This window comes from Oryctolagus cuniculus, chromosome 18 (assembly GCF_051225735.1).
Source record: "Oryctolagus cuniculus isolate XC-2025 breed Fujian yellow rabbit chromosome 18, ASM5122573v1, whole genome shotgun sequence".
NCBI lineage: Eukaryota > Metazoa > Chordata > Mammalia > Lagomorpha > Leporidae > Oryctolagus > Oryctolagus cuniculus.
In genome coordinates, this window is record NC_142884.1 from 74,588,374 (window position 1) to 74,611,332 (window position 22,959).

Consider the following 22,959-nt stretch of genomic DNA (forward strand, 5'->3'; position numbering starts at 1 on the left):
ACTTACTGAAAGAATGCATCTTTTTAGCCAAAGATACAGTGGGTCTTAGCTAATGGTGTCCAGTTGGCCCCTGACTTTCTAGGCTGGGGGCAGAGCACTGGTGGGGCTTAGTAGAATCCTTACTGAGATCAGGGATTGCCTCTGGTGAAAAACAGCCCTGACAAAGTGGCCATAAAAGTCTATTTCCCACATTACTCCTCATACTCAAGGGTCCACATCTGTCCCATTAAACAATTTCCAAGCGGTAGATCCAAGGATACAGGGCTGCTGGAGGAATCATTGCTAATGTAGGTTTTATAATCTCCACTTACATAACATAATTGGATTAAGCCTGTTTCCCAAGGAAAAAGGTGAAATGGTGCTTAGTGGGAACAACTTTTCCTAAGAAGCAAACTGTGGTATAACAGAAGGAGAGTTATCATTCCTAATTATCCGCCATTACAAGCTTGGAGGACAATTATTGTGAAAATGTCACTTTTCTCCATAGGGCGATGCACAAAAATTAGTGCTACTGGTAGTGGAATTTATTTTTGGCTGTCCTTGGTCTGCTGTCTGATTTCTCACCCCTCTGAGTCCCATCTTTGCTGCCTCTCTGCTGCTTTTATTTGCCAAGAATTCTGAATGATCTCATTGTTGCTATTTTTTTTTTTTTTTGTCAGCAATAGGCTGGTGCTGTAACTTTAAAAAAAAAAAAAGATTTATTTAATTTACTTGAAAGGCAGAGTCTCTCTCTCTCTCTCTCTCTCTCTCTCTCTCTCACACACACACACACACACACACACACACAGAGGGGGAGTCTTCCATCCACTGATCCACTCACCAAAAGTCAGCCAGGGCTGAGCCAGACTGAAGCCAGGAGCCAGGAGCTTCTGCTAATTCTTCTGCTTGGATTCACAGCCCAAGACTTTATCATATTCCAGTGCTTTTCCAGGTGCATTAGGAGAGGGCTGGATCAAAAGTGGAGCACCTGGGATTTGAACCGGTGCCCATATGGGATGCTGGCATTGGCATCGCAGGCAGTGGCTGTACCTGCTATGCCACAGTGCTGGCTCCTGTTGTAAAAGTTAATTTTGAAGTCTTAGGGGATAACGGTTTATTTCTGCTTCTGTGAAGTACATGTTCTTTCTTTCTAATTGTGTTTTCTGGAGCAAGTGGCCTCCATGACAAGAGGGACATCAGGCCTCACTGAGTATTAATTGTTTCAGCCCACAAGAGCCTTGTGTCACTTCCTCTGAGTTCTTTGGTCAGATCTAGTCACACGGTCCCAGTCCGACTGCAGGGGGAGCTGGGACATGTAAGGAAGCACATTTTTTTTTTTTTCAGCACCTGATGCTAGATTTTTCTTGATGCCGTGTCTGCATTTTTATTTCCAATCTACTGTGTCTTGAAGAGAATAAGGAGGTATGAAGTAGAGTCTGGTAAATAGGGCCAAGTCATAATTATCAGAAATGCACTGCCTAATATGTTAGTCACTGGTCATGTGTGGCTTTTGAATTTAAATGTAATTTAATTTAGGTTTAACAGAACTGCGATTTTGGTTTTTCAGTCACACCATCCATATTTGTAGTGTTCAGTGGCACATGTGCCTGGTGACGATCAGATTGACAGCACAGAATGGAATATTTCCATCATTGCAGTCTTCCAGAGCATTTGAAAATGTTCCGAAATATTCTAGAATGTTTTAAAAGGAGTGACTAATTCCTGTATTGTGAATCTAATATTCGTTCATTCAGGACCCTGACTTAGGGCATTGGTGGATGTCAGTCTAATGTGCTGTGGTGATTTTGAAGCTGTGTTAGGCAGAAATTCTTTCTGATGTCAGCTTAATGATATTAAGCTGAAACAATATTTTGCAACCTGTTTAATCATATAAAAAGGCTTGGGGGCATAGATGCCTGGCTTCAATTCCTGTCACTCTATTTAAGAGCTGTGGGCCGGCGCTGCGGCTCACTAGGCTAATCCTCCGCCTTGCAGCGCCGGCACCCCAGGTTCTAGTCCCGGTCGGGGCGCTGGATTCTGTCCCGGTTGCCCCTCTTCCAGGCCAGCTCTCTGCTGTGGCCAGGGAGTGCAGTGGAGGATGGCCCAAGTGCTTGGGCCCTGCACCCCATGGGAGACCAGGAGAAGCACCTGGCTCCTGCCATCAGATCAGCGCGGTGCACCCGCCGCGGTGGCCATTGGAGGGTGAACCAACGGCAAAAGGAAGACCTTTCTCTCTGTCTCTCTCTCTCACTGTCCACTCTGCCTGTAAAAAAAAAAAAAAAAAAAAAAAAAGCTGTGAAGTCTTGGCCAAGTTGACAGATCCCATGTCTAAAGACTGAGACGCCAACACCCCTCATGGTATAAAGGTGCCAGCAGCAGTCAAGCAACTGGAGCCTCTTGGGACCTGCTGCTTTTAGGTAAGGGCTCAAGAAATGATTGATAGGCTCAAAGACATCATTGTAACTCTACAACCCCCATCAATAATTCAGAAGAAAACTATTTGTGAATTGGAAAAATCGAGATTCAGAGGGATTTTAAGGTTGAAATTACGGGCTTAGTTTAAAAGGGGGGAGTTTAGTAGGGATAAACATAGCATCTCACCTTGGAAGCCGGAAATGTGAGTCCATGATAAGACTGGAGGTGCCATGGGTTGGCAGAGTCATGCTGGAGGGCAGTAACTTCACCCATGTTCAACCCTACAAGGAGGCCCACCAAGAGATGTGAGTGCCCTGCGTCTCCTTGTCTTCACCAGCCGTTTGTGGGCAAGGCTTTAGGTCTTATCATAGGAGAAGCCCAGAAAACTGGAACAGCCTGTTTGTTTCAGTATAACTACTTTCTTTACAATATTTTTTTTATTTGACAGGTAGAGTCATAGACAGTGAGAGAGAGAGAGACAGAGAGAAAGGTCTTCCTTCCCTTGGTTCATCCCCAAAATGGCCGCTACGGCTGGCGTCCTGATCCAAAGCCAGGAGCCAGGTACTTCTTCCTGGTCTCCTATGCAGGTACAGGGGCCCAAGCACTTGGGCCATCCTCCACAGCCTTCTTGGGCCACAGCAGAGAGCTGGACTGGAAGAGGAGCAACTGGGACTAGAACCTGGCGCCCATATGGGATGCCGATGCCACAAGGCAGAGGATTAACCAAGTGAGCCACGGTGCCGGCCCGTCAGTAAATAACTACTTAACATCTCCTGTGGTCTAAGTTACACAGGTTACAAGTTTGAGTGGACACAAAGCTTGTTGACCATTGCTGTCTACACACCCCAGAAGGAGAGAGATATTGATTAAACGACCATCCAAATAAATATGCAATTAGGAAGGTGGTATGTGCCAGGATAGAGTGGCCCACAGGGTGCAAAGAGCTCCCATTCAGGGAGGACAGGGTACGTTTCCCTGAAGCTCGAGCTGAGACCTAAGTAGAATCAAAGTGAACTGGCTGAAGCGAGGGAGTGTTCTTCGCCAGAGGACCACCTTGTAAAAGCTCGGGTCAGAGATAATGAGCCACAGTGAGTACAGAGAGGAAGGCTCTTGTTGGTCTGTAACAGATGTCGAGACACGAGATTTAGGAAGAGACAGAGCTAGACCCTAGAGGGCCATGTGGGCTGTGCTGTGATTTGGATCTTTTTTCTCAGAGCAGTGGGAGATGATTGAAGGGTTTTGCATGAGTCAGTCTTGCAGTTACATTGGCCCTCTGACAAGGCTGCTCAGGCTCTGGTTTAGAGAAGAGATTAGAACCGGGAAAAGAGTGGATTTGAACATGGAGCATTCAGCGATTCCTCTCCTGCCACCAGCGATAAGAGTTCCTGCTTCATTCCACCTTAAAAGACTGCATTCTGATAACGAGAAAGAAAACTTTTGGAATAAAATGTTTTCATTTTTATTGCTTTATTTTGCAGTTTTTAAAATTGGAGATGTTAAATAATTAAATCATTTTGTTTACTTGGAAATTTGCATTTGTATTGGAATTTGGCTTTGTATAACAGAACTTTAAAAATCTGGTTTAAAATTGAAAAAAACACATATTTATTTGTGAGGCTGAGAGACAAAGAGACAAGGAGAGAGAGAGTTCTCATCTTCTACGTTACACCCCCGCAATGCCCTCAGTGGCCAGGGCTGGGTGCAGGCCAGAGAGGAGATCCAGGAACACAATCCAGGTCTCTCCTATGAGTGGTGTAAACCTCTCGCTGCTGCCTACAGGATGTGCGTTGGCAGGGTGTGAGAATCAGGAGCCAGAGCAGCAATCAAAGCCAGTACAAGAGGGGGTGTGGGAATCTCAACCACTAGACTGAATGTCCAGATCCAGAAGCACTTTTAGTAAACTGAGTCATTATCAATGTTTTAAACTTTAATTGACCTATAATTAATAAACACACATAATATACATAAATAGTACATGAGATTGTGTTTTTTAGAAAGATTTATTTTATTTATTTCAAAGGCAGAGTTACAGTGACGGAGAAGGGAGAGAGAGACAGACAGAGACAGACAGAGAGGTCTTCTATCTGCTGGTTCACTCCCCAGATGGTTGATGCCAGGGGCCAGGAGCTTCATCCAGGCCTCCCATGTTGATGGCAGGGGTACAAACACTTGAGCCATCTTCTGCTGCATTCCCAGGTCCATTAACAGGGAGCTGCATTCGAAGTGGAGCAGCCAGGTCTTGAACTGGCGCCCACATGGGATGCCAGCACTGCAGGTAGCAGTTTAACCTGCTGTGCCACTGAGCTGTCCTCCATTGAGCTTTTATAAAAGTAATGTTCCTGTTTTATTACTTTGAAAGGTTAAAAAAAAGCTTTAGTTTTTATCGAGAGAAATAGATTTTTCTTTTCCAATGTGATTTTTTTAAAAAAGGTGTCTTTGATGCTTGAATACTTTGAGCAAGGTGAGTTAATTTCTCACTTTTCAAAAACTTTTAATAGTGTTCTCTGTATTCATTTAACACTCTGTTCTATCTGGAACTTATGCAGCAGGCTAGAATGCCCAGAAAAACCTAAAAATAATTTTATAGATTATGTACCCTTATCTGATTTCTGATTCTAGGAGGAATGATGCTGTTCCACTGTTAAATATCATTGATTTAACTTAGTTTTCATGTCATGGTAATTTTCTTTTATCCCTAGCATACCAGAATTTTTTGTTCTTAATCATGATAAAGCCTTAGATTTTATTTCAATTTACCTTTAGAATGTATCTATTAATATGCGACCGTGTAGGTTTTCTATTGTTAAACCAGCCTTGCTTTGAAGGAGTGAACTCTATTTGGTTGTAGTGAGTTTTTCTTCCCTTCTTTCTTTTGTACCTCTGTATGACCAGTACTCATTCAGGCCTCCTCTCTTCCCTGCTCCCCTATCAAGCATCAAGGGCTCAGCAGGGCGAAGACAAGGGCTCAGCTCCCAGGAAGCTTCCAGTCAGAGAGACACGCGAGAAACAGCTTTACATTTACTTGTGAAGAAGAGCAAACAGGGATGTTCTACTTTAGGTAGTCAGGGGAGGCATCTCTCGGAAAGACCGGAGTGATGTCAAAGGAAGGTGCCCTGGAGAATAGGTATCAGCTTTCTCATCCACCTGGGAGTTCCTCCGCTCTCACAGGCGGGGGACTGGTTTAAATTCTTCATTGTCCCTCACGGCTTCCAGGGAAAGCTTCAGTCCTGCTGTGGTGCAGTATATGTGGAGCCCCAGAGAATTTCAGGATCCAGTACTTGGCCTTGTATTTTTCTCAACTTTTCCAACTGGTCTTCTCTACAATACCTTGACCCAGTGCTCATTGCAAAACCCATGCTCTATGTGTTTCTTAAGGAATGCAACTTTGGTGTGTCAGTATTTTTGCACAGCAAGTTAAGTTGCAACTTGCAATCCTGACATTCCATGTCAAGAGCCAGTTAGAGTCCTGGCTGCTCTGCTTCCCATCCAGCTTCCTGGGAAGCCAGAGGAAGATGGTCCAAATATCTGGACTCCTGCCATCTGCACGGGAGACCAGGATGGAGTTCCTGGCTCCCAACTTCAGCCTGGCCCAGACCTGGCTGTTGTGGGCATTTGGGGAGTGAACCAATAGATGGAAGATTTCTCTCTGTCTTTCCCTCTGTCTCTATCACTCTGCCTTTCAAACAAACATGTAACTCTTTTAAAAAGAATATAATTTTGATAGATGTGTTGTTCTTTGTTGTAATGCTCATTATCCCCTTAAGTTTTCATTTCGACCTTATTCATTTAGTCATTCCTCAGTGTAATTACCTATCAAGTTATTTTGTCAGTGGTTTCTGCTCCAGGTATAGCATTGATGTATCCTGCTTGCACATCCTTGGAGGGTAAGGGTGTCCCCTGTCCTCTCACCCCATGCAGGGTCCAAGCTAGGCCAGTCAGACCTAAGGCAGCTGTCAAGACACAGAGCTGTACACCCTAAGGCTTCTTTCTGACGAGACCTCAGTGCTGTGCAGGTGCAGCAGCTCACTTTACGTGCTCCATAGGCAGGTCACTCATGAGTACAGCCTTAGCAGGGTGAGGGAGGGGTCTCTCTGACCCCTACTTGGCTCCTTAGGTCCTTATTTGCAGCTCTTCTTTGTACCTACTAGGCAAGAGAGATCACATAGCTACCAATAGGGTCTTTCCTTGAGTAGACAAGTATCTTAGAACCAGACCTGAGGCATCCCACAGCATTCTTGATTTCATTGTCTTAAAATGGGGTTAGGGGGAGATAAAGAGGAGCCAGTGATGGGGAAAGAAGGGGCTGTCTGGAACGCTTGTTCTGGGTGTCTCACAAAGATGTTCCTGGGAGATGACCTCCATTTTTTTTCTGGACAGTATAGGAATCAAAGCACAAAGTGAAATTTATTGGAGTAAGGGGCTAGTATGTTTCCTACTTTCATTAGAGGTATTTATACTGGTATCAATTAAAGGGTGGGACATATGGTGTGTATTTCAAAAATATGCTTTTCTATTGATCCGTATCCTTAATGCAGTTAATAAAAATTCACTTTGGATTTTTGTCATTTTTTCCTGCAAAGGCCAGCTGCAGTCTGTTGTTTTTATCTTTAGAAGAATTTTCATAAAATTTGGAAAGATCCACTCATAGCAGGCACAGGTGTTCTGTTTCTGTGTTCACCCAGAAATGTCCCTAAGAAAGCTTTTCTAACAGAGTCCCCGAGATGGAATGTCTGTCTGGATGAGAATGTGTTTCCCATCTATGGAGCTGGTCAGGCATGAGCTGGGTCATCGCTTGCCGGTGATGCCAGAGCAGTGGTCCCAAATGTCTTGAGTCGAGAATAATGAGTGGGTTTTGCCTTGTGGACCCACTCTGATGGATTGTCGCTGACTGGCCTCAATGGGAAGAGTGTCATGATCCATTAGCAAGGTCTGTCCAGGACATGGGGAGTGCAGAGGGTGGAAGCACACACACCCCTTGTATTTGTCATCCCTAGGAAAAGAATTGAACTTGAGGATTGTAACGCACTGCAGACCCTGAGAGTTCCAAGACGAATGGCCTCTGTATCCCTCTCAGAATGCCTCATGGGAACACGATGAGCAACATTGCCCAGAGAAGTGCTTCAGGGAGGGTCCAAAGTGCTGTAGGAGTTTTAGAGTACACCACTTTGGAGCACTAGGGTTTTAAGTCCACATTGATGGCCTTTCTAGAACGGAAGCCACCTGTGCATTCTACTGCCGTTCCTGATTCCTTTTGTATCTCATTGAGTCACTAGTTTATTTTTATTAATGTGCATGGTTAGCAGTTACTGAGAATTTACGACAGGTACATCCCACTCTGTGCCAGATCTTCTAGAGAGATGGATCGAGAATGAAGCCCTGACTGTATAGCTTCCTGGGGAGGTAGAAAGGCACCTCTTCAGATGCCTGCTGTGGGCTGCAATCAGTGTAGCTGGCTGACCATTTTCTCTTCCTCCCTTCTTCTGGAAACAGCTCCTGCATTTATTTCGGGAAATGTCTCTTCTACCATTTGTAAGCCCCTGTGGACCACCCACCAAAATGTACTGCCCCACCTGCCCTTGCAGCCCATGTAGTGTCCCAGCTGGGCCTGGCACACCTGAGGGCGGTGGCATGAAAATTCTTCAAAGGCTGTGTCCACCAGGATTGGCTGTTACGGTTACCTGGCTTTCCTTGTTTCTCTCTTCAGCTTCCTTCAAATACATTCCCTTGATGTGCTCAGCGTGGCCTGGCTTAGTTCCTGTGGCTTGTGCCCTTAGACCCCTAACTGGCATAGAATTTTTATGTTGGCATTGAGATTAAAACCCTGGGACCACAGACATGTTTTCAGGACTTGAGGCTGTTGAACCTCCAACAGAATCATCCACTTTCCGTAGAACTCCTGCCAGGACAAGGTCAGGAACTGGCTGCAGGAGGAAGACAGGCTACAGCAGGGTGGCAGCATCCTTACAATTTCTGTAGCATAAGTGTAGCAACACTAATTTACAACAACTTCCATTCCTGTTGGACCAGGTTAAAGAATTGATGTTCCCATCTCCCATTACTGGAGGAATGTCTGTGATGACACGTGGCCTGAGGGTTGCAGAGCGTGGGCTTTGCTGTATGAAGGTCTCAGCCCTGTTGCTTTTTGATGCCAACCTGAGACAAGTCCCTTGACCTCTCTGGTCATCCATTTCCTCATGTTTAACTAACTTACAGGGAGCTGAAAATGAAGTAAAATAATGCTTGTAAAGCAGTTAGCGCCATGACATTGGACTATATGTCACATGTGTTTGAATATATTTAGGTTCTTAGAACTTGAGATTCTATGCAAGAAACACTTTCATCCTGTAGCCTCACTTGAGAGTCCTGATAATATTTCAGCCCAAGAATAAGGGAGGGTAAAGGTGATAAGTGCAATCCTATGACCTGTCCCCCACCAGATGCCGTACACAAACGTATTTTAAACCTGTGTTTCCCCTTCAAGTGTGCTGTTTACTTCAGAACGTATTAATAGTGCCCTCTGCTGCCCACAGCACCAACCTTGATGGGAGCTTCTGGGGCGGATGTAGTGGGGCAAGGGTCTGAGCATCTGGCTTTTCCATCTCTCTATCTCACCCTCAGACATAGTTTCTTCCGAGTTTGTAGTTCCATTTTCTCATCTGCATTGCTAGCTAAGTTCTGAGTCATCAATCTCAACCTTTAATTCAAGTTTTCGCCTGGACCTGAACCAAACCGTAGATAGACACCCATGAAGGTTGTGCAGATGAGAATATACTGTTCTCTTGCTTTGGATCAACAGCAGGCTGAGACTGATTCCAGGGCGGCAGAAGCCAAGTCTATTTCCTTGTGTTACAATGTGGGACTCAAGTCGTGTCCAGAACTGACTGAGTGGTTTGCTAAATTGGAGCAGTATGCAACATGGCTCACTGTATTGATTGACTAAGTCCACTTTAGACTCCGTTTTGCAGGCAAGGGCAGTTGTAGCTTCCATAGCATGGTCGTCTAACCCTGTGCACTTCGTGGTGGTGACTCTTGCAGTTGGAGGAGCAAAGTGAGAAGAAATGAAGGTAAAAGCAGGACTAAGGGCTTCTGACAAATAAGAGGCTCCATTTTAGCGGCACCTGATCCAGTTCTTGCACTCTTAGAGTAATTTTAGTAACTTCCTTGATTAGAATGCAGTGTGGAGAAGTTGATGAAATGATAAATGCCCAGAAAATCCAGGTACATCGTGCCTTTTCATGTGCAGGATAGACATGGGGACGTATTGGAGAAATGAGACAATTAGTTGTCTTTGGCCATGCAGTGTGTACTTTGAGAACCTAGCATGTGGTTGAGATAGATTTTCTGAGTCAGTCACAATCACTCTATACTGCCACTCTAACCCAACTGTATTAGTTACTGGGAGTGAAAAATCTAAGTTCTACTAAATCCTAAGTGGAGATGTTGGCATCCCCAAATCATGAGTCCCTGACACCCGAGCTAGCCACCCAAGTCAAAAAGAGCTGCACAGTTTGTGGTACTAAGTATGCTTTTCATACCCGTTTGCTTCTACATAGTTACGCAATCTGCGGAAGCACAGTGGTCATGGATACATGCTCTGGTTTCAGGCAGACCTGGGCTCACATACCAGCCACACCAGTCCCTAGCTCTGCAATTATGAGTCATTTCCTTCCCTTACTTCCTGTTGATTTCCTTTTCCCCATAGCAGGGATACTCATCCCCTCCTATAGTCATGGTGAGAGGTAAAGCTGATAATGCAGGCCGGCACTCTGGGCAGTGCCCAACCAGTCAGCGTTAACTGCTATTTCCATGATGATGTCATGGTGGAAAGGAGGTGGCCCACCCATTTCAGAAAAGTAAATAAGCCAAGAAGAAAGTGGCAGAGCTGGGTGACTTCTCTTCTCCTGATGCCTCTCCAGAAAGTTGTTCACCCGTGTATGACTTGTCAGTCTCCAAGTGTTGCTAGGTCTCATGTCATTGGGAAAATATCAGATCTGTAGCTCCTAGACATGGAATTCTATACAGGTAAGTCAAGTCTACATTATACAGTAGTTTGGAGGATTAAATACAATACTATATGAGCATTCATGCATACATCACTCTAGGAAACTTCAGGAGGATTGTCAACTCCTTATTATGCCAATTCAGGTATTCAAAGACACATACCACCCCGACGTCAACTCTTGTTACCATCTAATAGAGGAAGGCAAGAATTATATACAGCAGTGGAAGTTTTTCATTTCTCTTTCATGTGGCTGGTTAGCTCAGGTGGTGGGAGCCATGCTTCTGGAATGCCAGTATTCCCAGACAGAGGCTGTACTGTCCTGGGCATCCACCTACCTGACACTGGTCACAATAATGGAGAAAGAGTGATTGGAATGCCAGAAGAGATCAGATTCTATACTGCATAAATTTAGTTCTATGGAGATACTAAAAATGTTCTTTCACTGAGAATGGGCGGCAATTTGATCTCCAGTGAAGTCTCAGGGATTGTTGGCTGGGAGGGTGGGAAGTGCTCAGTTTTCAGACCAACCCGATGCTCCCAGTGACTTCTCTGGGAGGGTGGAATAGCAAAGTAGAGACTGACTCTCAGTGCTTCTCTTCAGAAAGTCATCTCAGTCCAACTTGCTTTTCAGAATGGCTCAAGGATCAGGGAGCACAAGATGTGGGACTGAGGTGCATGGATTTGAGCCAAGCAATTCAAAGTGATTTGAAAAGATTACTGAGGCTTATGTGTCCTTTACTATGGTGAATAAGCAAGTGGCCAGCTGTCCCCAGAGACCAGCACTGATTAGTCATCACACTCCCATGGGGCTCTCCCACACTTGCCAACGATGACTTGAGTCTGGTCTTTAGAAAGAACACACCAGCCTCTAGAGAGAGATTACCTCTGGCCGGGAAGGAGGAGGGAGGCAGAGCTCAGCTGTGTATTTGACCTTTTATTTATTTAAGGGACAAGAGGGACTAGTGGCTCTCTACACAAAAAAAGGCACATGCATGTTAGTTATGACAGCAGCTGTTTAGAGAGATGGGGTACAACTGCCAAGTTTGAAGGGGTGAGTCTCCAGTCTCCCTTTGAATCTGATAATCATCTCATTAAGAGACCTAGAAGGAAAAAAAAAAAGTGGGCCCTTGAGTCACTACCCAGTTGTTTCTGTGGCTATTATAAAATCACAGAAGGCTTTGGCTCTAGATGGACATTGTTTGAATCATGATTGTGTGAGTCAGGTAAGCTGGGACTGATTACCCAGCCCTCTCCAATCTATCTCCACCTTCTTTGTTACTAGCCTACAGGCTGCCATAATCACCAAACCCATGTGGCTATGGAGCCAGAGAAGTGTGGCCACTGTGGCCCAAGATGTACCACCAGGGTGAAGTCCCCCACCTAATTACAAACACATAGTATTTCAAAAGGAGGTAAAACATTTCATGGCATTAGTTACATCTGGGCATGTTGAAACAATATTTGGATACATTGGTTTAGCTATACTTTATTATTAAAGTCAGTCTCACCTGCTCCCTTTTGCTTTTTAAGAATCTGCCATTGGAAAATGTGACGTAATAGATTCAGCTCACCCATGAAATTCCCAAATGTCCGTCATTCTATGGGACAGTGCTGGCCTGTAGATGAGAAGCAGTGAAAGGGGATGATGGAGAGTGGGGGCGGTAAGAAGGAAAGCTCTACTGTGTGCCAGGCACTGTACCCTTCCCCATAAACTTCTTGTAGCCTAGTGAGCTAGATGCCATATTTTATCAAGAAATTATTTGCTCAGAGCCCAACCTTAATAAAGGTCAGGTGAGGATTCAAATTTGAGTGTTTGGACTCAACAGTTCAATGCCTTCACTATTAATCATTGCCTTTGCTGCAATCAGGGTTGCTCAACAAATTTTTAAGATTCAATGCAATGTTGTGGGTGACCACTTAGCTTAGCACCTTAGCAGTAATTATGGCTCTGTTTATGTTAATACAATAATGAGGAGGAGATGGAGGAGGGAATGGGAAAACAGAAGAAGTAGGAAAAGGAAAGAGAGGAGGAGAACCAGAAAGAGGAAGGTAGAGAGAAGGAAAAGGAGAAAGAGATGAGTTATTGTCACCCCCACTGTCACCACCAAGTGCCAGGAGATATCTTAGGCACTTTGCGTACATTATGCAATTTGATGCTTACCGCAAGCCAGACCAACATTCACCTGCCCTTTTAGCTTCTGAGTTTTGCTGCTATGAGCGTAGCCCAGTCAGCTGGCACTTGACTATTTACTTCCACTTCACAGCTCTTCACCGTGGTCTGTTGGCTGCATGGAAAACTTGAGATGGCAAAGGGAGCGCTGTAGGAGCTGGCAGCCCAGGAGCAAACTGCGGAGAAGAGAGAGTGGGGCAGGGTTTGGGTTTTGTAAGAGAGAGTGGCTGCCCTAATTTTAGCATCTGACTCACCCAGGAAAATTTCAAGCACTGTTGCCAGCGTTCAGAAACCATAAATAAGAAGGAAGGTGTAGTAGCTATTGAAGATAGCCGTAAAGTTGGTGGGGATCAAGAGGAAATAAAAGCCAGAATAACAGAGCTTCACTAATAAGGATCATATTCCAAACTAGTCAAATGACAGTTGGAATTAAAGTGTGGTATTACCTCTTTAGTACTTTTAGAAACTCATTTCATGCAGTTGGCCTTAGCCTACAAAGAAGAGGCAAGAAAGCAGACTTTCACTGGACAAAATAAAGAATTGAGATTTTGTGGATTGTGGGGCAGTCGCAGTAACACCAAAGCCTGGACATATGTGAAACATGTGGAGAAGGTGGTGCTTCTAACCAGGTGCTTCTAACCAGAATTTTTACCTGTCCCTGTTAGAAGGACACAAGGATACAAAGCTGGTAGGTAAAGCATCATTTCTAGTCTCTGCCACCCTTTGTCATTTTCGAGCACAGAACTTCTCACTCATGAAAGACCAAGATGGACTTCCCTGTCCTCCAGGGGCAGTGGGTAGTAGGCTCAGCATTCGCTCAGTCATTCTGTACGGCAGGCCCAGCCCTAGCTGACTGTTGGCTCTGTCACACCTCCTCCATGAATTCCCAAGCTCTGGTGAAATTGAACTGTTCTGCTGGGCTTCTTCATTAAGAGGAAAGAGCCAGAATCCTAAAATGGATGGACCTGACTCCCAAAGTCTTGATGATTTTACTGGGTCAGGTTGCTCCTTCTTTCAATCTCACAGTCATGACCAGAGCTTTCTCCACCTACATCAGTCAGGCTTCTCGGAGTTCAGAACTGACTCACTTCAGCTAGAATCCAGGGGTAAGCCTGCAAGAGTCAAGATGGAAGGGAGAGTGAGTAGGAAATTTCTCTTTTATTAAATGCAACTTGGACCTGTACAGCAGCAAAAACATAAAAATTCTGAAGAAGAATTGCCAGTTGTTTAATGAATCTGTGAAATGAAATTACTTAGTGGTTAATAAATTAATACTCTGTATATAATTATTTATACATTCAAGTTCTGCATCCTTGAATTCAACCACAGATTGAAAATATTCATCAGAAAATTACCTCTGGGGACCTATGCTGTGGCACAGCAGGTTAAGCCAACTGCAACACCAGCTTCCCGCGTGAGTTCCTGTTTGAGTCCAGGCTGCTCCACTTTCGATTCACCTCCCTGCTAACCTCTACCGAGATCTAGTGACTGCCTGTTGCTCTTTTTAAAAATACAGTAACTGATATGCTTATTTAAACTGTTCAAGTAATAACAGAATGCATTCTATTCATGAAGAAACCTACAGAAATCCCCACATGTGAGGCTGCCTCTCACCTGTCCCCTCTCCAGGCAAGCCGTCTGCCCTTCCCAGATGTGACCACTGCAGGCAGCTCAGTGTGAAGCTAGCATTTCATTTTTCTGGTATTTCATTGATGGAGAATAATTGGAACATACGGAAATACATGGTTTATTCTATCAAAACTGAGGACCTGTGCCATGTATTATTCTGCAGCTTCTGTTTTTACATCATGTGACTTTTGTTTTTTGGTGGCCATTTGCTGCTCTGCAGTATGGAGATACCATCCCAGAATTCATTTTAACTAACTTCCATTGATAGACATTTAAGAGATTTCTTGTTGTTTGTTATTATGGAGTAATTATTCTTTTACTTTAGGAAATGCTTTATGTTTTACAGTCAACATATAACTGGGTAAATATTTAAGATTTTATGTTGACATTTTGTTGTCAAGTCCAGACTTTTATTATGCAGTTCACCTCTTGAATTATATAATATGTGTTATTACTTTCTAAGTTTTAGTTTGCCAGCGCACACCTATAAATCTTGATTGTCTAATTGTCTTCTCTAGGCAATGCCTCTTTGGTTTTCATAGCTAAGATCCAGTAAACTAGTACTGCCTGAGAATGATGGTTAGGGATGCATAAACCAGAGAAAATAGGAAAGTGGCACTTTGGAGATTTAAGGGTTCTACTCCTCTCTTCTCCCCATGAATTCTTCTGCAATTGAAAATAGGCACTAAGAACCAGAGACTGTCAAATGCTTCATCAGATATATTATTGGACAAGGGTGGTGCACAAACCCTTCATATTCAGGGTCTTTGATCAACCGTACTGGAGAACACAGCTTTAGACCTGAGGTCAAAGAGAGCGTTTTTGTAGAGACCCCCCTCTAGGGGTGGAGAAAGTCTGGCCTGGAGGCCCATAAGGCCCATGAAACCATTTGGTCTTGCCCTGCCAAGGCAACCACAGACGGGACTCAAAATTCAATAAATCTACAGCAAGCTAATTTTGAAGTTGATAATTTTGTATTGCCTACGAATGATGTGATGAATATCCGAATGGCCCTTGGTGGACAAAAAGTTCCCCACCCCTGATTCTCGAACTTGGACTCATCGACACCACTGTGTTCCTAAAAGTCAGGCCAAGCAAGTTCCCAGCCCACAGAGAACTCCTAGCTATCCAGTGGTCCATCTCTGAGGAGGAACAGGCTGCACTGTCTGTCCACGCTTGTCAAGTGGTCCAAGTGGTGTTAAACTTTCCACGGTCTCTACAGACAAATGAGTCCGTGACCCTCCTGCCTTAGTCAGATTTTTGTTACATTAAAACAAAACAAAACAAAACAAAACAACCTGAGGCAGGCTATCTTTTTAAAGACAAAACGTTTATTTTGGCCAACAGTTCTGGCAGTTCTAGAGGCCTTGTCTGATAATGGCCTTCTTGCTGGCAGAGTCCTGGGGAGGCACAGACCATCAAGTGGCAGAGACAGCATTCGTCTGTCTGTGTCTGTGTGGTCTCTTTCCTCCTTTATAGGCCACCAGGATTCAGTCATGGAGTTCCACTCTAATTACGCTGCATAGGCCCTGCTTCTGAACATCACAGATTAAGTTTCCACTCACTCAGTGCCATTGACACAAAACTTTGGGGCTAGAAATCCTGCATGGATGTGTGGGACAAGTCATATTCATGGCATAGCACCTGCTGTAAGGTGAGTGAGTGATGTGTAGAAGAGGCCAGAAGCACTCCAGTCCCTTTTTGAAGAATGCAGTAGAAGCCCCCTCATAGAAACATACAAGCAGAAAAACTTGGTTTTATTCAGCACAGCACATGCTTTTTCCAGCTAGCTATTTTCCTCAAAACTACAGAATTTCCAAAAATCAGGCTATTAATTTTTGTTTACTGTAATGCATTCAATTGTGGTCCCCAAAGTTAGGTCCATGCGCAAATACCCATGCCTTATTTGGAGTCAAGTCTTAGCAGATGTGGTTAAGATAAAGATATCAACATGAGATCATGCTAGACACCCAGATGGGTCAAGTGCAGTGAAAGTGTGCTCATGGGAGATGGAGGACAGAGCGGGAACAGCATGTGGAGATGCAGGCAGAGTTTGGAATGATGCTGCCACAGCTGAGGACTGCTGAGAGCCACTGCAAGCTGGGACAGGTGAGGGTGGCTCTTCCCTGAGAGCCTTCGGAGGGAGTGTGGCCCTTCTGACACCTTGATCTCTACTGCAGGGCTCTAGAATGGTGAGGGACTCCATTTCTGTTGCTTTAAGCTCCCCAGGTTTTGTTATCATTCTGGTAACCCTAGGAAGTATGTGTACTTAACATGATAGTGGAATAAGGAAGTGGCATTCAGTCCATGCTAGAACCAGGACCATAAGGTGGGCTGTCTTTGCTCAGAATTCAGCTCTTTCCCATCACAACTGGGGGGGGGGGGTGCAGTTCCCCCTGTTTGTGATGCATTCACAATTGTCTTTTTTTATTTTTAAGATTTATTTATTTGAAACAGTTACAGACAGAAAGGGAGAGACACACACAGAGATAAAATGTGCATTCCACTAGTTAACTCGCCAAATGGCTGCAACAGCCAGGGCTGGGTCAGGCCGAAGTCAGGAGTCAGGAGCTTCATTTGGGTCTTTCACATGAGGTCAGGGGTCCAAACACTTGGACCATCTTCTATTGCTTTTCCCAGGTGCATTAGCAGGGAGCTGAATCAGAAGTGAAGCAGCCAGGACTCTAAGTGGCACCCATATGGGATGCTGGCATTATAGGAGGCGACTTAACCTACTGTGCCACAGCACCGGCCCCCACAGTTGTCATCCACGGAGAGCACCTCATCGGGGCTTATTCATGACTCTGGCCTGCCTGCTGATGGTTTGTTCCTGCTTGTGCCTGTTTTGACTGATACTGACCTCAGCTCTCTCCTAGTTGCCAGTGCTCCCAGGGGATACCTGGTTTTTCTGCGTTGTCACTTCGGTTGCCTGTTAGTCTAACTACCAGCTCCAGCTCCCCATACTTCTTGGTTAAAGGAACATGGAAAGCTGATGATGAAGTCTGTCTGTTTATACCGGGAGCCAGAGTCCTCCACAACAGTCTTCTATTCAGGAGGAATTTACCTGGGAAACTTTTTTCATGGTGTGTCAACTAATTCAGTTCTCAGTTCACCCACATTGCCCCTCTGTCATTGTACCAAATAGCTTTATTACAAGAGAGTGACTCCAGCATCTATATAGTTTTCCTTGATCCTTTGTTACCATTCGGGGGTTTTTAAAAGGAACCAAGTCCTTCACCTTCTTGGTGGGAAATACATTGAAAGACAAATTGGACAAAACAGACCAGTTTGAAAATACGTGTTCCTCCAGTGTTCAGCTCATCAAACTCATGCCAGGCTATTGGTAGTCCTGACACCACTGGAGAAGGTGAGAGGAATGAATGCTTTCTGACAGATGTTCTACACCAATAGAAGCAGTGGAAGCCAGCGCTGCGGCTCACTAGGCTAATTCTCCACCTGCGGCGCCGGCACCCCAGGTTCTAGTCCCGGTCGGGGCACCGGATTCTGTCCCGGTTGCCCCTCTTCCAGGCCAGCTCTCTGCTGTGGCCCAGGAGTGCAGTGGAGGATGGCCCAAGTGCTTGGGCCCTGCACCCGCATGGGAGACCAGGAGAAGCACCTGGCTCCTGCCTTCACATCAGCGCGGTGCGCTAGCCGTGGCAGCCATTGGAGGGTGAACCAACGGCAGAGGAAGACCTTTCTCTCTGTCTCTCTCTCTCTTTCACTGTCCACTCTGCCTGTCAAAAAAAATTAAAAAAAAAAAAGAAGCAATGGATACAGTCCCCTTCATCAGCCCTGATGGTAGCCAGCTTCATGGATGTCCCTCCTAGGTATTCACGTGGGGTGTGCTTTAATTACTGGAACAGTCACTTTTTGCAGCATGCCCATTCCTCAGTTGCTCAACACATCTTTATAGTGAATTACTTATGTGTTTTCCTTTTCAAAACAGTCCTGCATCTCTTAGGGACAGGGATTTGGTCCAAGAAATGCATTGTTAGCTGATTCTGTCACTGAACAATCATAGGGCACAGCTGCATGAACTAAGAGGACCTCCATGTCATGTGGTGATAAGACTTTATGGGGCCTCCACTGCCCAAACCATTGTTATAGGGTATGTGACTGCCTGTTCTGCAGCCAGAAAAGCTTCAGGAAGCAACGCTCAGAGTTAGGCTACTTTGCCTTCTCCTGCCCCCAGGATAGCTGGAAAAGTCTGGGATATTTGTGGTTTTCATAACTGAAGGATGTTATTGGCATCCAGTGAATGGAAGTTGGTGATTCTGCTAACCACCATACAATGCACAAGACAACCACACCCCAGAAATGATCTGGTCCAGGTGCTGAGGTTGAGAAATCCTGGGCTAGGGAGGCTACTCAGAGGATGTCCCTGTCCCTGAAGCCTGGGAAGCACCAGAGAGCTTGTGGGAAAGGCAGGGTATCAGGCTCAGCCAAACCTTCCTGAATTACATTGTAACAAGGCCCCCAGGTTATGTGACTGCACATCAGAGTTTGAGAAGTGCTGGGGAAGAGCAAACCTACCTGGTTTGTGCATCCATGTCTGTGGGTTCCTGACTGCGTGGGCTGCCCTTTGGAGCGGCAGATGCTGAGTTTGGAGGAACAGGAAGTGTGACGCGAGGAAAGAAAACCTGACCCGTGATTGTGGGGATTAGAGCAGGAGGGGAGAAGAGGAAAGCTGAGAGCTAGCCAAGCATGGGGCAACAGGGCAGACGAGGGAGATGGAGGATGGAAAGGGCGAGGGCGTGAGGAATGGGAGGGTCTGGGGTTCCTCAGATCAGGAAGTGCTGAGGGGCCTGAACCCCCTGCGCATGGAGTTTGCCTTATGGAGGTGGTGGGAAGCTGATAAAGAACCACAGTGGGGTCGATCAGAAACCATTCTGTATCTGGAGATTGCCCTGGCCAGAGGCTGTGGACTGCTGGAATCTGTCTGTATCAGTTAGCCAGGTCATCCACAAGACTGGCAGCTTAACAGTGGAAGGAAAGTATTCTCACAGTTCTGCAGGTGAAAAGTGCTATTTCCCCCATGAGGCGTCTCTCCATAGTACAGTGCCGTATTCTCCCGTGTCCTCCCATGAGGCCTCTCTCCATGGTGCAGTGCCGTCTTCTCCTTGTCCTCCCATGAGGCCTCTCTCCATGGTGCAGTGCTGTCTTCTCCCGTGTCCTGCCATGAGGCCTCTCTCCATGGTTCAGTGCTGTCTTCTCCTTGTCCTCCCATGAGGCCTCTCTCCATGGTGCAGTGCCGTCTTCTCCCGTGTCCTCCCATGAGGCCTCTCTCCATGGTACAGTGCCGTCTTCTCCTTGTCCTCCCATGAGGCCTCTCTCCATGGTGCAGTGCTGTCTTCTCCCGTGTCCTGCCATGAGGCCTCTCTCCATGGTGCAGTGCCATCTTCTCCTTGTCCTCCCACGAGGCCTCTCTCCATGGTAAAGTGCTGTCTTCTCCTTGTCCTCCCATGAGGCCTCTCTCCATGGTGCAGTGCCGTCTTCTTGTCCTCCCATGAGGCCTCTCTCCATGGTGAAGTGCTGTCTTCTCCCGTGTCCTCCCATGAGGCCTCTCTCCATGGTGCAGTGCCGTCTTCTCCCGTGTCCTCCCATAAGGCCTCTCTCCATGGTGCAGTGCCGTCTTCTCCTTGTCCTCCCATGAGGCCTCTCTCCATGGTGCAGTGCCGTCTTCTCCCGTGTCCTCCCATGAGGCCTCTCTCCATGGTGCAGATCCTGTCTTCTCCTTGGCCTCCCATGAGGCCTCTCTCCATGGTGCAGATCCTGTCTTCTCCCGTGTCCTCCCATGAGGCCTCTCTCCATGGTGCAGTGCCGTCTTCTCCCGTGTCCTCCCATGAGGCCTCTCTCCATGGTGCAGTGCCGTCTTCTCCTTGTCTTCCCATGAGGCCTCTCTCCATGGTGCAGTGCCATCTTCTCCTTGTCCTCCCATGAGGCCTCTCTCCATGGTGCAGTGCCATCTTCTCCTTGGCCTCCCACGAGGCCTCTCTCCATGGTGCAGTGCCATCTTCTCCTGTCCTCCCATGAGGCCTCTCTCCATGGTGCAGTGCCGTCTTCTCCCGTGTCCTCCCATGAGGCCTCTCTCCATGGTGCAGTGCCGTCTTCTCCCGTGTCCTCCCATGAGGCCTCTCTCCATGGTGCAGTTCCGTCTTCTCCCGTGTCCTCCCATGAGGCCTCTCTCCGTGGTGCAGTGCCGTCTTCTCCCGTGTCCTCCCATGAGGCCTCTCTCCATGGTGCAGATCCTGTCTTCTCCTTGGCCTCCCATGAGGCCTCTCCCCATGGTGCAGTGCCTTCTTCTCCTTGTCCTCCCATGAGGCCTCTCTCCATGGTGCAGTGCCGTCTTCTCCTTGTCCTCCCATGAGGCCTCTCTCCATGGTGCAGTGCCGTCTTCTCCTTGTCCTCCCATGAGGCCTCTCTCCATGTTGCAGTGCCGTCTTCTCCCGTGTCCTCCCATGAGGCCTCTCTCCATGGTGCAGTTCCGTCTTCTCCCGTGTCCTCCCATGAGGCCTCTCTCCATGGTGCAGATCCTGTCTTCTCCTTGGCCTCCCATGAGGCCTCTCTCCATGATACAGTGCCATCTTCTCCTTGTCCTCCCATGAGGCCTCTCTCCATGGTGCAGTGCCATCTTCTCCTTGTCCTCCCACGAGGCCTCTCTCCATGGTGCAGTGCCGTCTTCTCCTTGTCCTCCCATGAGGCCTCTCTCCATGGTACAGTGCTGTCTTCTCCCGTTCCTCCCATGAGGCCTCTCTCCATGGTGCAGTGCTGTCTTCTCCCGTTCCTCCCATGAGGCCTCTCTCCATGGTGCAGTGCCATCTTCTCCTTGTCCTCTCATGAGGCCTCTCTCCATGGTGCAGTGCCGTAATCTCCCGTGTCCTCCCATGAGGCCTCTCTCCATGGTGCAGTGCCATCTTCTCCTTGTCCTCCCATGATGCCTCTCTCCATGATACAGTGCCGTCTTCTCCTTGTCCTCCCATGAGGCCTCTCTCCATGGTTCAGTGCTGTCTTCTCCTTGTCCTCCCATAAGGCCTCTCTCCATGGTGCAGTGCTGTCTTCTCCTTGTCCTACCATGAGGCCTCTCTCCATGGTGCAGTGCCGTCTTCTCCCGTGTCCTCCCATGAGGCCTCTCTCCATGGTGCAGAGCCGGCTTCTTGTCCTCCCATGAGGCCTCTCTCCATGGTGCAGTGCCGTCTTCTCCTTGTCCTCCCATGAGGCCTCTCTCCATGGTGCAGTGCCGTCTTCTCCTTGTCCTCCCATGAGGCCTCTCTCCATGGTGCAGTGCCGTCTTCTCCTTGTCCTCCCATGAGGCCTCTCTCCATGGTGCAGTGCCGTCTTCTCCCATGTCTGCCCATGTTCTTCCCTCTGTCCTTGTCTGGGTCTGCATTTTCTCCTCTCATAAGGACAGTATTCATGGTTTGGCTCACCCCTAAGATTCCGTTTAACCGAATTCCCTCTTCCCAGGCCCTGTCTCTGAATGTGGTCACCTCTGAGTAAGTACTGCAGGTTAGGACTGCAAGATGTGAATTTATGAGGGCACAATTCAGCACGTTGGCCTCTGCTCCTGGCCACTCCTCAACACCCCACTGGTCTCCCATTCCTCTCTCCTGGGCTGCTCTCAGGCACCAAGCCTGGCTGTTTCTCTGTGACCCTCGCTGTTGAGTGTCAAAGTCCACTAACTCCTGGGGAGCACAGCATCCGTTGAATCTTAAACATAGGGACTCTGACCTCTTGAAAGACAAAGCTGGGTTGTGGGCCAGGACTCTGATTTTTCTTCCAAATGCTTTTCCTTCCCTCTCTGGATACAGCACACCAAGGGCCTCCAGGTTAACCAAGACAATTACTAGTAAATGGTTAGAGCGTGGTTGCCTCAAGGTTCTGATGGGTAGGTCAAGGGAGTAGGGATGCAAATGCATTTGTAAGGCACAGTGCAGCTATTGTTGAGTATAATGGAAAGTCATTAAGCACATTAGCTGCTGATTTCATAATCAAGTGCTAACGTTTCTGGATGCTAACCTAAGTAACAGGAGATATTGGCCATTTGCAAAACATGTTTAAACAAAAAAGATTTAGAGACAAGAAGTGCCTCTCATCTTAATTATTTTTTTGCATCATAAAAACCTCACGAACAATGTTCCTGCAAAGGCATAATGGATGTGGAGCAGCTGTAGAAAACATCTCACTGCCTTTGTTTGGAAACAATGCTTTACATTTGGAAAGAAAAATTCTGTCCAGCTGATTTTATTCTGAAGAGTGGGAAATCTCAGAGAAGTCTCTGCTGTCAGAGGCATGTCTATATCCTTGTCCATCAAACTTTCAGGGAACACCTGAAATTGTGCCTGTTTCTCTGGCAACTTTGCTTCTTCAGAGTCTCCTCTGGGTGGCTGTTGAGTCTGCAGAGGGAGCTGGATTCTTGAATCCGTGTCCTGCCCTTGATTACCAGGGAGCTCACTTCCTGCTGAGTGGAGCAGACTTCCAGGCTTCTGTTTCCCCGAGCTGCTCACTGGCCATCAGCTTCAGCCCAGACTTGTTTTCCAGATGCCCATCAACCCAGACTTCAGGAGCACAGCTGCCCAGTGCATAAGCCGATCATACTCTGGCAGGTGCTGTATCCTGGCTTTTGAAGGTCTCAGATGTGAACCTGTGGCTGCTGAGCTCCGTACAGGAGGCCTAGCAACGGCTGATGCTTCTGTGGCTCCCCTGAGACAAAACATTCTCCACCTCTCTGTGTCAGTCCCTGTCTTAAAATCCATCTGTGTTCACC

The 22,959-nt window shown here is 46.8% G+C and overlaps 1 protein-coding gene and 1 long non-coding RNA gene across 2 annotated transcripts in view; one reads left to right on the forward strand and one right to left on the reverse strand.

Annotated features, from left to right (window-relative positions):
* Window positions 1-22,959, forward strand: part of CDH13 (cadherin 13) — a 1,120,403-nt gene that overhangs the window by 59,441 nt on the left and 1,038,003 nt on the right. The gene's annotated exons all lie outside the window — the stretch shown is intronic.
* LOC108176761 (uncharacterized) lies at window positions 11,311-12,754 on the reverse strand. The gene is made up of 3 exons (XR_001793471.3): window positions 12,558-12,754; window positions 11,905-12,012; window positions 11,311-11,496 (listed from the first exon to the last, which is right to left on the reverse strand). It is a non-coding gene; the product is annotated as an uncharacterized LOC108176761 (long non-coding RNA).